A 13,841-nucleotide genomic window follows, 5' to 3' on the forward strand; every position below is an offset into this window, starting at 1 on the left:
TGAATACTAATATTTATTTTTAAGTAAATGATTTGGTTTACAAATAAAACAAATACAGCTATGAAGTTTATACACATCGTACAATTATCATCGCGAAACTAAAACTAAATTTTTTATTTACATGTCGAAAAATTGTTATTTGCCTTTTCTTTGATATAAAGCGAAAAGGGTGTAAATATTCTTCTTCGTCGCGGTTTATATCATTTCCGTCTTGCGTTCTTGAAGTTCGAAAAATGGTCACAATTCAGTAACTTCGTTCCTCCTTTGTCCACGCGCTAACTCTGTTATTTAGACTGCACATGTTGATTCCAACGCACTCACACACCTGAAGCTTTGCTCACCTTTATTTTCTCAAAGTAAGAGAGCACGAGGGCCAGGTAAAAAGCAAATTTCAGGCGTAAGAGTACTGTCAAGAACAGTTGATTACTGTTGAATAATTATCCTGTAACTCTGGCAGGTAGTCGTCTCTAAATGAACGCCCTGAAAATGAGTGATATTAAAATTGATAGTGAAATTCCACGTTGCTAACTTCGAACGAGTGTATTTGAATGCAATGGTCACTAATAATCCCTACATTATGTTCATGCTACACTCCAAAGATTATTCTGAACTTCTCATTCATAGAATAATAGCCAATACGATAACAGCTTCGTTTTCTCCGCACTAGCGAATGCTAAAAATGTATCTTGCCATGATTTTATAACAATTCATTGCACATACATAATGCTAACCAGGGGTTGAAACGGTTCCGAAAATAACTCTTTCAAACTGTTATATATCGGTTCTGATTGAAACAGTTATGAAGAACCGATATCCTGAACAAGTTATAAGGAATCGAAACTTCCATAACGGTTATATATCGGTTTTATACGAGTAATGTACGTATCGGTTACAAAATATCGTATGTTTCAAAATATTTACGAACAATATGCCACATTCTTGGAATGGAAATTCTATTCGTATATAAGCTTTTTCATCGCTGAGCCTCTCTATCTGGAGTCTCGCTTTTCCAAACTTCATTTCGTGCTGAAAGAACCGAAATGAAAGACAGCATCTGTAAATTAAGTATTGTCGAGACTTCGGATAGAGAGGGTCAGCGATGAAGGATCCTATAAACAAATGCGAAGATCGATTCTTTAGGTCGGAGGTTTTACGACCAGTGGGCCAGAGTTACTTGTATTCCTGAGCTGGTGGTGGGCATTTTGAATTTAATACAAAAAGAATTATATTTCACAGCAATTGACGTTTTCGTCCACGAGACATTGTGTTCTGTTAAAAAAAGAAATAGTTAATAATCTTCATAATTAATATTAAATTAGTAGTAAGTTTGTACATATTAGGAAAGTTATTGCTGTTAGTGTTAGCAATACTTTCAATTAAGGGGGAATCCTATTTTATGGGCTAAAAACATAGCAAAATTTGAGAATTTTTTTTTAAGAAACTAGCGATTTGATTCATCTGAAATTTGGACCATGTTTTGATGCATCTTTGAAGAAGCTGCAGATTTTTTTTTATTAATTTTGAACCACAAATATAGTAGTAATGCATGATCGACCATCACGCCTCGCAAAACTCGTCGTCCACTGGTGTGCATGATATTTACCTTCCAGGTAATCTGAAATAGAAAAATGAAACGGCGTTTTACTTTGTACATATGTAGCTTCAATTTGATGAACCAGAATACCGCTAAGTTCTATACTTCTTTTGTTACATAAGAAAATTGAGGCAAAATTGGATAGCAAAAATTAAAGGTTCCAACCTTTCAGTTTGAAAACTCTCCACACCGATCAATTATTTTTTTTGTTTTTTGCTGGTTCGTCAATTTCAAGCTACATATGTATAAAATAAAACGCCGTTTCATTTTTCTGTTTACGATTACCTGGTAGATAAATATCATGCCCACCACCGGACGACGAATTTTGCGCGGCGTGGTGGTCGATCATGCATAACTACTATATTCATGGTTATAAATTAATAAAAAAAAACCTACAGCTTCTTCAAAGATGCCTTAAAACATGGTCCAAATTTCAGATGAATCGAAGCGCTGGATTCTTAAAAAAAAAAATCCCAAATTTTGCTATGTTTTTAGCCCAAAGAATAGGATTTCCCCCTTAAGTGTTAACTCAATATTAATCGTAGTGCCCCAGCCCATAGGGAGAGTTTAGTGTATAACCGTCATGGAACCGATATAATATCGGTTCTGTAGAACCGGAATCAAAACCGATATAGGCCAAAACCTTTTCCACCCGTAACTGTCTCAAGATTATTTTGGTTCTTCTAATTGTTTCGAGAACCGAAACCGGCATCATACCTAACTGTTTTCAACCCCTGATGCTAACTCCCAAAACAATTTTATTCGAGAGCAATACCCTGCTTTCATCTACTCCTGCTATGTATTACATAATCCGTAATCTCTCACGGCTCTGCAATAAAGCATGCCATTCATTCTCCCATTTACTCCATGCACCCCTGCAACACCCCAAACACTGAGAATTACATTCACTCAGAAATTTGTTCACGAAGTACTAACATTCACGTATCCAAATTATCTCAATAGATTTATTCTGTATGCTGGAATCGGAACAGCTAAGTAGACGACAATTAGCTACAGAAACTTGAGGCGATGCAGATAAAAGCACACACATTCTCCTGCATTTACGTGAACAAGCCCTGTGAGCTGCAGCGGACAGGGTCTAAAAATATTGGTTACCAAGAGGCAACCGGGGGCAAAGTCCACCAACAACTATAAGTCTGTCGTTTAACTTTTATAAGAAATAAATCAAATCTTTAAAAAATCCATTTGTGAGAAAAAAGGACAATTAAAATTGTTGTGGCATAAATGGATATTTCTTAGTAATTACAGTGTTCAAGAGCTTGCCGTAGGGCAAGCTGACACCCTGCCCAGTCAGCCACCGCTAGTGAGTGAGTGTATAACAAGTGCTGCTAGTCGTTCCACTTTCACTGTGTCGTCCCAACATCATTTTGTACTCAACAGAGTCTTTGTTGACGACACATTTGCCAATTAAGTATTCGTTTGGGGTGCTACACAGATACTTTTGCTCGAATAATCTCGCAGATCGCCCACGAAGGGTAAGCGTAGTTGGCGCTGCTGGTTGAGGAGACCCACGACGACAGACTGCCACAGACATACCTGAAACTTTGCTCACCCAGAGGGAAATTCACGGGCAGAGCAAAGAGTCAGGCCCGTCCGTAACGTTCGAGTTTTATTCACCAGCTGCCTCCACCGTGCTGCTTTCCTCCCCCGATTTACGGTGCCGCGTTCCTGCGCCAGCCCACGAGGACACTAGAACAGAGAACTGCAGATTCTTCATTGAGAAAAGATCCGGGAAAACGGGTTACCGATAAGACAGGGACCCTCAAGTGCCATTAGAAGCCGCAGGAAAATAGGCTGCTCGCGGGGAAGAATGGAGAAAGAAAGAAGTGAAGAGTGCAAAGAACTCCGAAGCTGCACTCAGAAATGGCGGCCAAGGAATCAAGTCTGTTCCCGGGATCATCCTACTTTTCACTCTTTCTTCCTTTTTCCCTCGAGACGACACTCGAGCCTCCATTGTTCATGGTCCGCCTGAAACAGAATTGAAAGGACGCGTGATATTTGCCACCAGATTACATACGGCCTGTAAATATTTTATGGGGGCCTGTTTATCGCCGCCCCATAAGCGCGAAGGGAATTTCCTTCATTGTTCGATGGGTGGGAATTACTGTCGGCCAATCTACTGCCACTGCGAAACGATCGATCGAATGGTCGTATTCGGTTGTTGGATAGAAAACTATGCGAACAGAATCGATAGCTGCACTACTTAGGTGAACTCTGTTGCCGTTTTCCCGAGGAAAAATTGTGTTTGTACGTGAGAAAATGAAGACAGGGTGGATGTGCCGTTTTTCACGTGTTCGAATCGTGTCTGCAATTTTATCGTTACGCGCACCATACACTTTACTAAATATCTGATCGATCGTGAACGAGGGCCACTAAACCAATTACCACAGTTTATGCTCTACTACCAGCCGTCTTATAAGTGCACCTAATAGCGACTTAAATGTATCCGAGGGGTTATTAAAGGTCAATCAGTCTGAAATTAATCGATGGATATTAATCTGTTACCTTCAGGATGATGGAAATTTATATTGAAAAGTGTAATGTAATTTTTAATGTACGAGTAGAACTCTGGGTTCCCACAGAGTGAAGGAAACAGTTAATAGAATAATTTGGACAAACCGTGTCTCCTCAACATACATATACCTCTTTGCTTCTTTCATTTCTTCCTTTCAAGTATAACCAGTCTTCCACTAGGATGAAAGTTCCTCAATCATTATAATACTCTACGCTTCCAAATGAATTCGTATTCGCGCTACACACAATTAGTCTGCGTTGCCAATGATCCTTTGAGTGAAGTTTCTTGAGAAAGGAGGTACTGTGTTTCGTACAATCAATGTTATTCTATACACCAAACTTATCTCCCCATCTCCTGTATCAACTCCACAGTAGATCATCCACTTCCAATACCCGGTTCACTCTTCCAGGCATTTGCACAGAAAACATTGCACTCATCAAGCTACATCTGTCCCACATGCAAGATACATTCAAACTAACCTCTACGGCAAGCCTAACAAAATTTATCTACCAACTCCTGTAGCCATAAAATCCGCAAACACTTCGAGTGCATCCCCCCGCAACCACGTACAACGGAAGTTACCAGCGAACCTCTGCATTCTGATCGCCAATCGACGCGAGCCGCCTCAATTAAAAGGACACTCTTGCCCCGGTGCAACTCGGGCCGCTGCTTTGTAGTGCAAATCCAGAGAATGGGGCCAAAGAACTTTCCGTGCACCCACCGCTTCCGCGAACCCTCCCCCCCCCCCAATTTTTTGCACAGATACACATCTCGCTACCCAGCCCGTTGCGCGGCGCAGGTCGGAGGAGGCCGGCGCGAGTGCTGGCCCGTGAAAGAGGCCCAGGCGGTTCACAGACGCCCGCTGTCAGAGGGCAACGCCGGTGTCCAGGAGAAGAGAATACAGCGTCACGGCTGGATGTCAGTGACCGGAGCATAACCTCAAGATAGTTTCACCATTACCGCAGTCTTCCTTCGACTTGCTCCTTCCCGTCCATTCGCGCAGCCGCGCTCGCACTCTGCTGGCCCGTGGCCGCCCGCAACACCTGAGTGTCTCCAATTGCAAATGTCCATGCCAACGAACTGGTTTCCCGCTCGTGGATCCTCTCGATCAAACTGGCCACTCGTCTCACCGCTATACAGGGTGAATCCAGCAATTGGGGCTAGCCGTAGCTCCGCTGACGCAGGGTGATTGGTTTGTTGCTAGACAAACGTAGGACACTCCAAGAAGTAATTGGTAAACTTCAGCATCGTGCCTGGGAGCTTATTCTGGGTTAAGAAGGTTATATAGTTAAGGCGCTGTTTCATCCCTTGCGGAGATAAAGTTGTATATTCTTCGTATTAAGACCAATCGACTCTTCCAACCATTCTAAGCGTAAAATTAAGCGTTGTCCTCTACCAGTTCTTTCCCAAGTTGAACGGAACGGCAGCTAGCGATTCCTCTCAATTCCATAACAGACTCTACCACTCGAGCGATACTCGTTCAGCTCCCTTATCGGCTCGGTCCGTTTCCATTTTTCCAATCTTCCCCGATCAAAATCCTCGCCCCGATTCGTCGCTTCATCCTCCTTCGACTTTCACAGTCTGCTCCGTTTCTGGCCCCCGTTTATCTCCCTGTTGCTGTTTCCTTTTTTTCTTCCCTCTCTCGCTGGAACTCGATGGAAATCTCCACCGACGATTCTTTCGCGCACCACTTCGCTTGCTCGCTTTGGAGGATTGATTAATTGCTACCCTCCTCCGCCCCTCAACCGTACCTCCGCTTCGTTAGATCGCAACAGTTGCCAGGCATAATTCCGCAGGGGAGGCCCGCGTTTTAGTTTAATTAGGTTCGCGGATTTTCATTAGCGCTATCGGGGTCTATTAAAACGAGGGATCACCAGCCAACTAGTTTTCGAGCGATCGCGTACACTGATTCCGCTCCCAACAGGAGATTCGAGGACGTGATCGACCCGCGTACCCTATTTCGAATGTTTAATCGAGATTCGTTTGTTAGAGGAGTTCTAGGATACGATTCTCTGCCTCAATTTGTGATAATTGCAAGTCGGCCAATAAGTTTGAATATGTGTAATTATGTTTGTTGGGGTTTGCTGCATAGTGTTATTATTGGATTCAGTTGGATGAAATTGCAATCGGTTGTGTATCTCGATGACGTATAGTGCCATTTGATGATTTGCTGTTAAGGGGAGATTCTCGTGTACCAGACCCAAAAGTAACTGATATTTAAGAATTTTTTTTAAAAAAAACTTTCGTTAATATTGGATTAAACTATTTTGGGATATAAGGAGGCATTTTTAACCCTTCGTTATCACAAGGGGTGTATCGTACCCCAGGATATATATCGGCCAATATTTCTGTGATTTTTTAGACCTTGAGGGGGTCTGCCTACTTTGACGGCCTGAAAAGGAGCGCGATATTTGGGATTTTTTTAAAGAGAAACCCTCAAATTATATTAATTGAAAACTTTATGCCCATATTTGTACATATTTAAGCAACATTAAAAAATAAATTAAAGACAACATTGCTTAAAACTTTCAATGCGTTTTTCTCAAAACGATGTTTTTCGAATTGGGTAACAGGATATCTCAAAAACCAATCACCCGATTTATTTAAAACTTGGTATATATTTTCAGCAGATGCAACTTTCTCATTATTACTAAAATTAAGTTGGTTTGTGCAAAATTAACCTTTCCCCACTTAAAAAACCAGCGAATTTTTTTGCGGAAATCGATGTCTGTTTTAGACGCTGCCATTTTTTTTTTACTTTTCAGTATTCCTCATTTAGTCTAGTTCAGACGATAGCCACGCGCATACAGATTACATAAATTTTTAAATTTTCTATTTCAGACAACTACAACGGCTAATTTTATGCTAACCGTGCGCATCTGATTTTTGTATGGCGCTCTATTTGAAGCACTATAACTCCGGATATAACCAGTATTTTTGCACACATTTTTTTTCTTCAGATTCTCTAAAGATTAACAAATAAATCCACAAAGCTGGAAGTATATATATTTAATGATTTTGTTTTAAAAAATTGCCAAAGTTCGCATCATTTTTCGTCCGTAAAGGTAGGGAGACCCCTTAATAATAAAATTAAAAAATTTGGTGAATTTTAACAAGAAAAAAATGTATTTTATCCACAACTATTTTTTTTTTTCAAATACAAATTTCAACATATCAAAATTTATATTTCTAGAAAAAGACTATTAGAGCCTGGTTGTATGAGTAATACGAATGTACAATTATCACTCAAAATTAAAAGATTCGAAAATACGAAAACGGTAACTCAAAAATGGCGGTGAGGTGCAGTGAACCCCATGTCACCAATTTGTGATTATAAGAAAGTGTACCATGGAGAGTTAAACTAATTCTTTATTAATTATTGTAGAATCTTGGAAAAAAATTAAAGTTAGTTTGCGCTGGGATTGAATCTAATTTAGAGACAATAAATGAAAAAATGAAAAATTTATTGCGCTTGAAAGAAAAAGTAACTTTCTTCCCTGGATAAATTTACTTTATATCGTTGAAGAAGCTATTATGTATGAAAACTAAAATTAAAATTCTAGATTCAGTCCCTGCGTAAACTATTTTACTTTAAGAAATTTTTCTTTTTTTTTTTGCAATCAGATGACTGTGACAGGTACTATACCTCGTCACGCCAAAAGGAGTTACATCATCGAAGAACTTAACAAGATTCCACAATACTAATAAATAATTAGAAGGATCGACAGAAAAAAATTCTGCAAATTTAAATATGCCTCCTTATATCCCAAAAGAGTTTAACCTTTCGTTGACACACCTCCTTTTTCGATGAACTTTGATATACCTGTGTGGCTCACACCCAGAGCCATTTTTGAGCAGCTGCCATTATCATCTAAAGAATCCAATCGTCATAAAAAAATCATAGATCAGTTTTAAAGTCTCTAGAATATATTCCAATAGTTGTTTTTTTTTAAATTTAATCAGGCTTTTTGTAAAAAAAATCTAAATTACTACATGTCGAGAAAAAACAAAGAAAATCTTTAAATAGTTGTAACTTTTACAAATTTCAATATTAGAAGCTAAATATCTACAGAGTTGTTACTCGGATATAATATTTTGAGAGAAAAAATACTTTGTAAGTCAGCTTTGGAGAAAAGGTATTCATTTTGCATATAGAAGGTACAGAGAGTCAAAATCAGCCTATGGGTGGCTCACACCCAGAGTGTCAACGGAGGGTTAATATTCATCCAATATTAACAATAGTTTTTTAAAAAAAAAATCATAAATATCATTTACTTTTGGGGCTGTTACATGAGAATCACCCCTTAAAGCTCAACTGAAAGATTAGAAATCTTTGAGAACACGGCCACCTTTGTGTCTAGTGATTACTCTGTATTAGATTGTTAAGAGCACCTATCCGCAAGCAGACATGAAATGCATACGAACTGAGTTATGAAATTCACGACACAAAAACTTCAGCTTCTCTTATTTCATGTTACGCGCAACGTGGCGGGAGACTCGATCCAGTCGAACCTTGTGTAATTGGCACACTTTGTATCGTGTTACTTTCATACTAATATCCTCTCATGCATAGTAATGATGATCATATAAAATTACATTCAATTTGAAACGCATAATTTTAACCGTGGAACCGGTTGAAACCCTGATCCCCATGCAGCTAGGATCGATTCTGAGTAAACATGTGGCGTTTGAATTTACATCAGCATCAACAGAAATGAATAATCCTTCCACGATGCGAGAATTCTGATTCATCAGAGTATCTCGTTGACCAAATTTTATTCGAATAAATCAGTTGAGCTAAGAGATCACCTGGACAAGTACAATGAAATTGGGCTTGAACGGCAGGAATTAATAATCCACAACAGCTCGCCATTGTGAGCCGGAAGAGCATAAAAAATCTCAAAGCCTTCCAAGTCTGGCGCACAGAAATCACGAAATCCTCGAGCAACTTTGTTCCGTTGCACAAACAGCAGATCTCGTAAAAAGGATTAAAGCCTCCGAGAGACACAGTTCTAGGACCAGCAGCTACAAGCTCAACGACACCTGAACTGGTAGCTCCGCGCAAAAAGGAGGAAAGAAGTGGAAAAGCTTCTTCCCAAGTGTAAAGCCAAACACTCGATACTGTACAGCCGGCGGACTCGCGAGCAGCGGGCCAAGCAGCTGAAACGGCCGAGCCCCCGGTTACAGAAGCAGCGAGCAACCCGATTGTCATTATTTTTACGCCATCCGGTGTCGCCCGGGATCCCGCGTACCGATCACTTTAATGAGCGGATCATCGAATTGGGCTTAACTTTTAACGACGGCCGTGAACGAAATCGAGCGGGCGGCCGATCGATAGGCGACCGGGGGTGGGGGAGGATCGTTGGATATCCGTGCATCATAAAGGGTAACGACCGCGGGCAGTTTGGCAGCGCTCGTGAAAGCAGCCTTTCTTCGGGGTAACGCAGCCGGGATCATGCGATGACGAGAGCGATTATGAACGCGCCAACGAACGGAGGAAGAGATAGAGTGGGCTTTCATTTGGTATGCGTGGATGCGTGCTCGCGTGAACGAACGATGGCTGATGGTGGGCGAGAGGGGAGGGGACATGGGGCAGAAGAGGGTCACAAGCCTGGGGGAGGAGCGGGGACGAGGACAAAAAAAAAAGAGAAGAAAAGAAGAGAAGGCGAGACAGAATGGAGGAGTAGAAGAATACGAGACTGACGAAGGGACCCGGTGATACGGGGGGAGGGAAGATGGAGAGGTGGAAAGGTGAGGCGAGAAGGCAGGAGGGTAGGCTGCGGAGAAATGCAGCGGTAGATAGGGAAAAGTGGAAAATGGAAATGAATAGGAGGAGGCTGGCGAAGGGAGCGAGAAACAGTGATAGGAGAACAACGTACGAGGCTAGGAATGCGAGCGCCAGGGAAGACGAGGGGTTACGTCAGGCCCTCAATTTAAATGGCCGCCGTTGCTGAAATTGATTTGGAACGACCTCGGGACTCGTTGTTGTCTCTTTATCCAACCCTCTTCTGTCCATAACCAGACACCGCCTAGGTGTCTCTGGAGGTCCGCGGGATAAAAAGGTGGACCCGTGGCGTGCAAACGAAGGACAAAGGGAATATCAGGCTGCCGGAGCGAGCGGGTCGGTTGGGCCGGGGGTGGGGTTTGGGAAAACATTCGTAATTACACGATCATTTAATATGTCCGGGATTTCCAGGGTCGTTTAACGCGCCATGGCCAAAAACGGCTCGCTGAATGCGCCGTTAACAAAGGGTGAACTGTGGCCGACAGCAATTTCGGAAGTTCGGGGATGATTAAAGGGAAAGAAAGCGGTTTTAAAATCGTCGAATTAACCGGACGCGCGAACTACCGACGGGGGAACACCGAATGCAAATTTCCCTATTGTGCATCTGGACTTGCGCAAATTGTGACGCAAGCTGGAAGAGGGATTGTTTTTTTTCTCGCGAATTATTGGAATCCTGGAACAGTTGCTCATGTATGTAGGGTTAACGCGCTGGAAACACGGCTGGCACAGTTGAGTTGTTAAAGTTGAAAAAATAGCGAAAAAGTCGAATTGCAGAATTCACCCGGGGGGAATTTTGGAAATGTGTTGCATTCTTTGTGGGTACGAATCTAACATCTGGGGCACCCACGTGACTTTAAAAACTCTGTGCTATAAGTAGTTCGTCTAAAATGTATTAAACCTCTATGACGATATGTGATTGCAGGCGTTGATTCACAAAAGTGCCATATTCAACTATTACAGATTGCACTGTTCAACAAAATTAAACTTTTTTCTGTTCTGTAACATTCAATAGCCGCTTCTTATAGATTTTTGTGCGCTGAAAACGAATCTGCAAACCGTTTGTCGCCATCGCCCTCAGTTTTCGAGAAATTCGATTTTGAAAAAAAATGCAAATTTTCAACTTTGAACATCTTTTGGGTTCAAACAATAATAGTTATTCGGTTGCATGGTCTGTCAAATTATTCTATGAACACTCGCGATACACAACGATATAAGTTATTATTGAAAACTAAAAAAACTAAAACTAAAACTTAAAAACTAAGGGCCTAGGAGAAAATCTAACTGCTCCACGCGATGCAGCAGACATTTTCCCTTCGGAAAGCATCAACAGATGTGGTAAGTCACGTTTTGTTTTCAATACAGAAGCGAAAGAGTTTGGCAAAACGTGCGGCGCGGACAGTGGTGGTCACGCGCGTTACGCGATTCTGTAACGCTGAGCGGCAGTGGCTCGCGCGCCGCCGTTGACCACCACTGTCGACGCCGCACGTTTTGCCAAACTCTTTCGCTTCTGTATTGAAAACAAAACGTGACTTACCACATCTGTTGATGCTTTCCGAAGGGAAAATGTCTGCTGCATCGCGTGGAGCGGTCAGATTTTCTCTTAGGCCCTTAGTTTTGTAAATAAATTTAAAGATATCTGCAAAAGAGGGTGCATTTCGGGTGTTCTTTTCACTTTGATCGTTGTTTAAACATATTTAAATGTTCATAATGCATCAATAACTTATATCCCTGTATTCGGGTGGATTTAGAGAATAATTTGACGCAACAAGCAACCGAATAAATATTACCGTTTCGACACAGAAAATGTTCAAAGTTGAAAATTTGCAGTTTTTTTTCAAAATCGAATTTCTCAAAAACTGAGGGTGATGGCGACAAACGGTTTGCGGATTCGTTTTCAGCGCACAAAAATCTATAAGAAACGGCTATTGAATGTTACAGACCAAAATGGCTGTTGGACAGTGTTATAACATCGGTATCACAAACATTAATTTTACAGTAAAATGCGTGTGAAGTGAAATTAAAATGTATCTGTTAATTGATATACAATCTTGCCTATCAATGTCCTGAAGATTTCCGTTGTAGAGGGTTAATTGGTTTTTGTTTTACGTAGGATAGAAGATTTTACGAACAAGGCTGTTTGTTCAGAATTTTGAATGAAATTGGTGCAAGTTTTTACATATTTTTATAACAAATCTTAAAATAGGGCATGTCTACGAAATTACAGGGAGGTATAGTTCCACTCACATTGGTTTACAGAATGTGTCTGATCACAAAACACTAAACAGTTTCTTTTCCTTTGGTATCTTATACTTTGATACTTTTTCACATTCTAATCGTTTAAAACATGTTTCCTTAATATTCCTAATTCTACATAAGAAAAGTCACAAGATTTCCTGTGAAAAAGAATTGATAACCTCCATTGCTTTGAGAGCAAAATTTTCATATTCAGCCTACGAAATTTTCCAGTGAATCCTTTTGCAGTTTTATTTATATTTAGAAACTTGTACATGATGTCTGACATGAATTCTTGCAGCTTAACTATTTTACCTCCTTCAACTACGTTTATATACGGTCTCCTCGAGTTTCAAAGAGGACAAGCTAGTTTTCCAAGACCTTTTTAATGATCCTCCTCCGCTCATAAATCATCGTTTTCCCCATGATTTATTTGCATTAGCGTCTCGTGTCACGGAGGCGTGGCATGGGCGTGAATCCTTGGTGTCTTTTTTTAATTTAATTTATTACACGTGCCATCACCGATCCACAACCCCATCGGGGAGGCTGCGAATCCTTCACGCTAGATTGTCTTTAGTAGCGTGTAATTTTGTCGTAGCTGATCGCGCGAGAGTATTGAATTTATAAGGATATAATGTTCACTCGATTTGCTTGGCGCGTAAAATGATTTTTCTCCTGTGAAAATATGATTTATTATTCCTCGACTACTGTCACTTGCCTTATAGAAATGTTTTAACCTTTAAACGGTAAAAATTGGGGGAAAAGTGGTTCATTTTCACCCAAAATCGAGTCACAAATTCTCACTCGTCCTTTACTAATGTATTATTTCGACTGAAACTCCTTCATATCTTTAAATAACTAATAATCGTCAATAATAAATAATATTTTCTAAATTTTTTATTCAATTTTTTGATCATAGGAAGGGTCGAACCGAGTAAACATAGGGCTTTAATTCTTTTAATTTCTTCTATTGTACAAATTTAATAAGTCCTTCAAATATTAAACCGTAATAATTAAATGAACTGAGTTTTATTTTTTAATGCTCGGTGCTTGTAAATATACGCTATTGGGCCAATTTGACCTAAATTTACTTATCCGTGCAACTTTACAAATCCCCTACAAGTGTTAAAAAATATTACTGTTTTCATTCTATTTTCTAATGTATTCGTTTAATTTTACAAGTCACTCAGATATGCACCAGAATGGTAATCCTTACTAATAGATAAAAGTGACACGTTGTCTCTTTGTTTGTCCTTCTTTCACGCCTAAACGGGTGAACGGATTCCACTGAAATTTTGAATATACATTAAACACGTCCTAGATTAGACTATAGGCTATTTATAAATACCCTATCTAAAATAATAAATAATAATAATAATAAGTTCCCGGGTGAAACCAGGTAACGGGTCAGCTAGTTTTATCTAAATCGCCAGTTAGAAATCGCTAACAATTTTCACTTGTTCAATATATGAAAATATCTAATAAATTCTAACGAAGATTTTTGTTTAACCATTTAAACTATCTACGGCGCTTAAGACGCCTCGCAGAACGAACTTCATCAACAACTCCATTCTTCCGCGGGCAGAAATCTGCGTTCTTGTTGCTTGTGCTCAGGATTCTGCTTCAAAGATGACGGTAAAAAAAAAAAATTGTTTGCGCGTGCTCCGACAGAAAACTGCCGGAGTTCCGTAGTA

The 13,841-nt window shown here is 40.3% G+C and overlaps 1 long non-coding RNA gene across 2 annotated transcripts in view; it reads right to left on the reverse strand.

The window, feature by feature from the left end:
• LOC143374592 (uncharacterized) overlaps positions 1 to 13,841 on the reverse strand; it is a 127,040-nt gene continuing 113,199 nt past the window's right edge. The window contains exon 4 of one of the 2 annotated variants that reach the window (XR_013086695.1): positions 1 to 480. This is a non-coding gene — a long non-coding RNA (uncharacterized LOC143374592). Of the gene's footprint in view, positions 481 to 3,110; positions 3,584 to 13,841 lie in introns of those variants that run through there. The other variant, XR_013086694.1, reaches the window with a different exon arrangement.

This window comes from Andrena cerasifolii, chromosome 11 (assembly GCF_050908995.1).
Source record: "Andrena cerasifolii isolate SP2316 chromosome 11, iyAndCera1_principal, whole genome shotgun sequence".
Classification (NCBI taxonomy): Eukaryota; Metazoa; Arthropoda; class Insecta; order Hymenoptera; family Andrenidae; genus Andrena; species Andrena cerasifolii.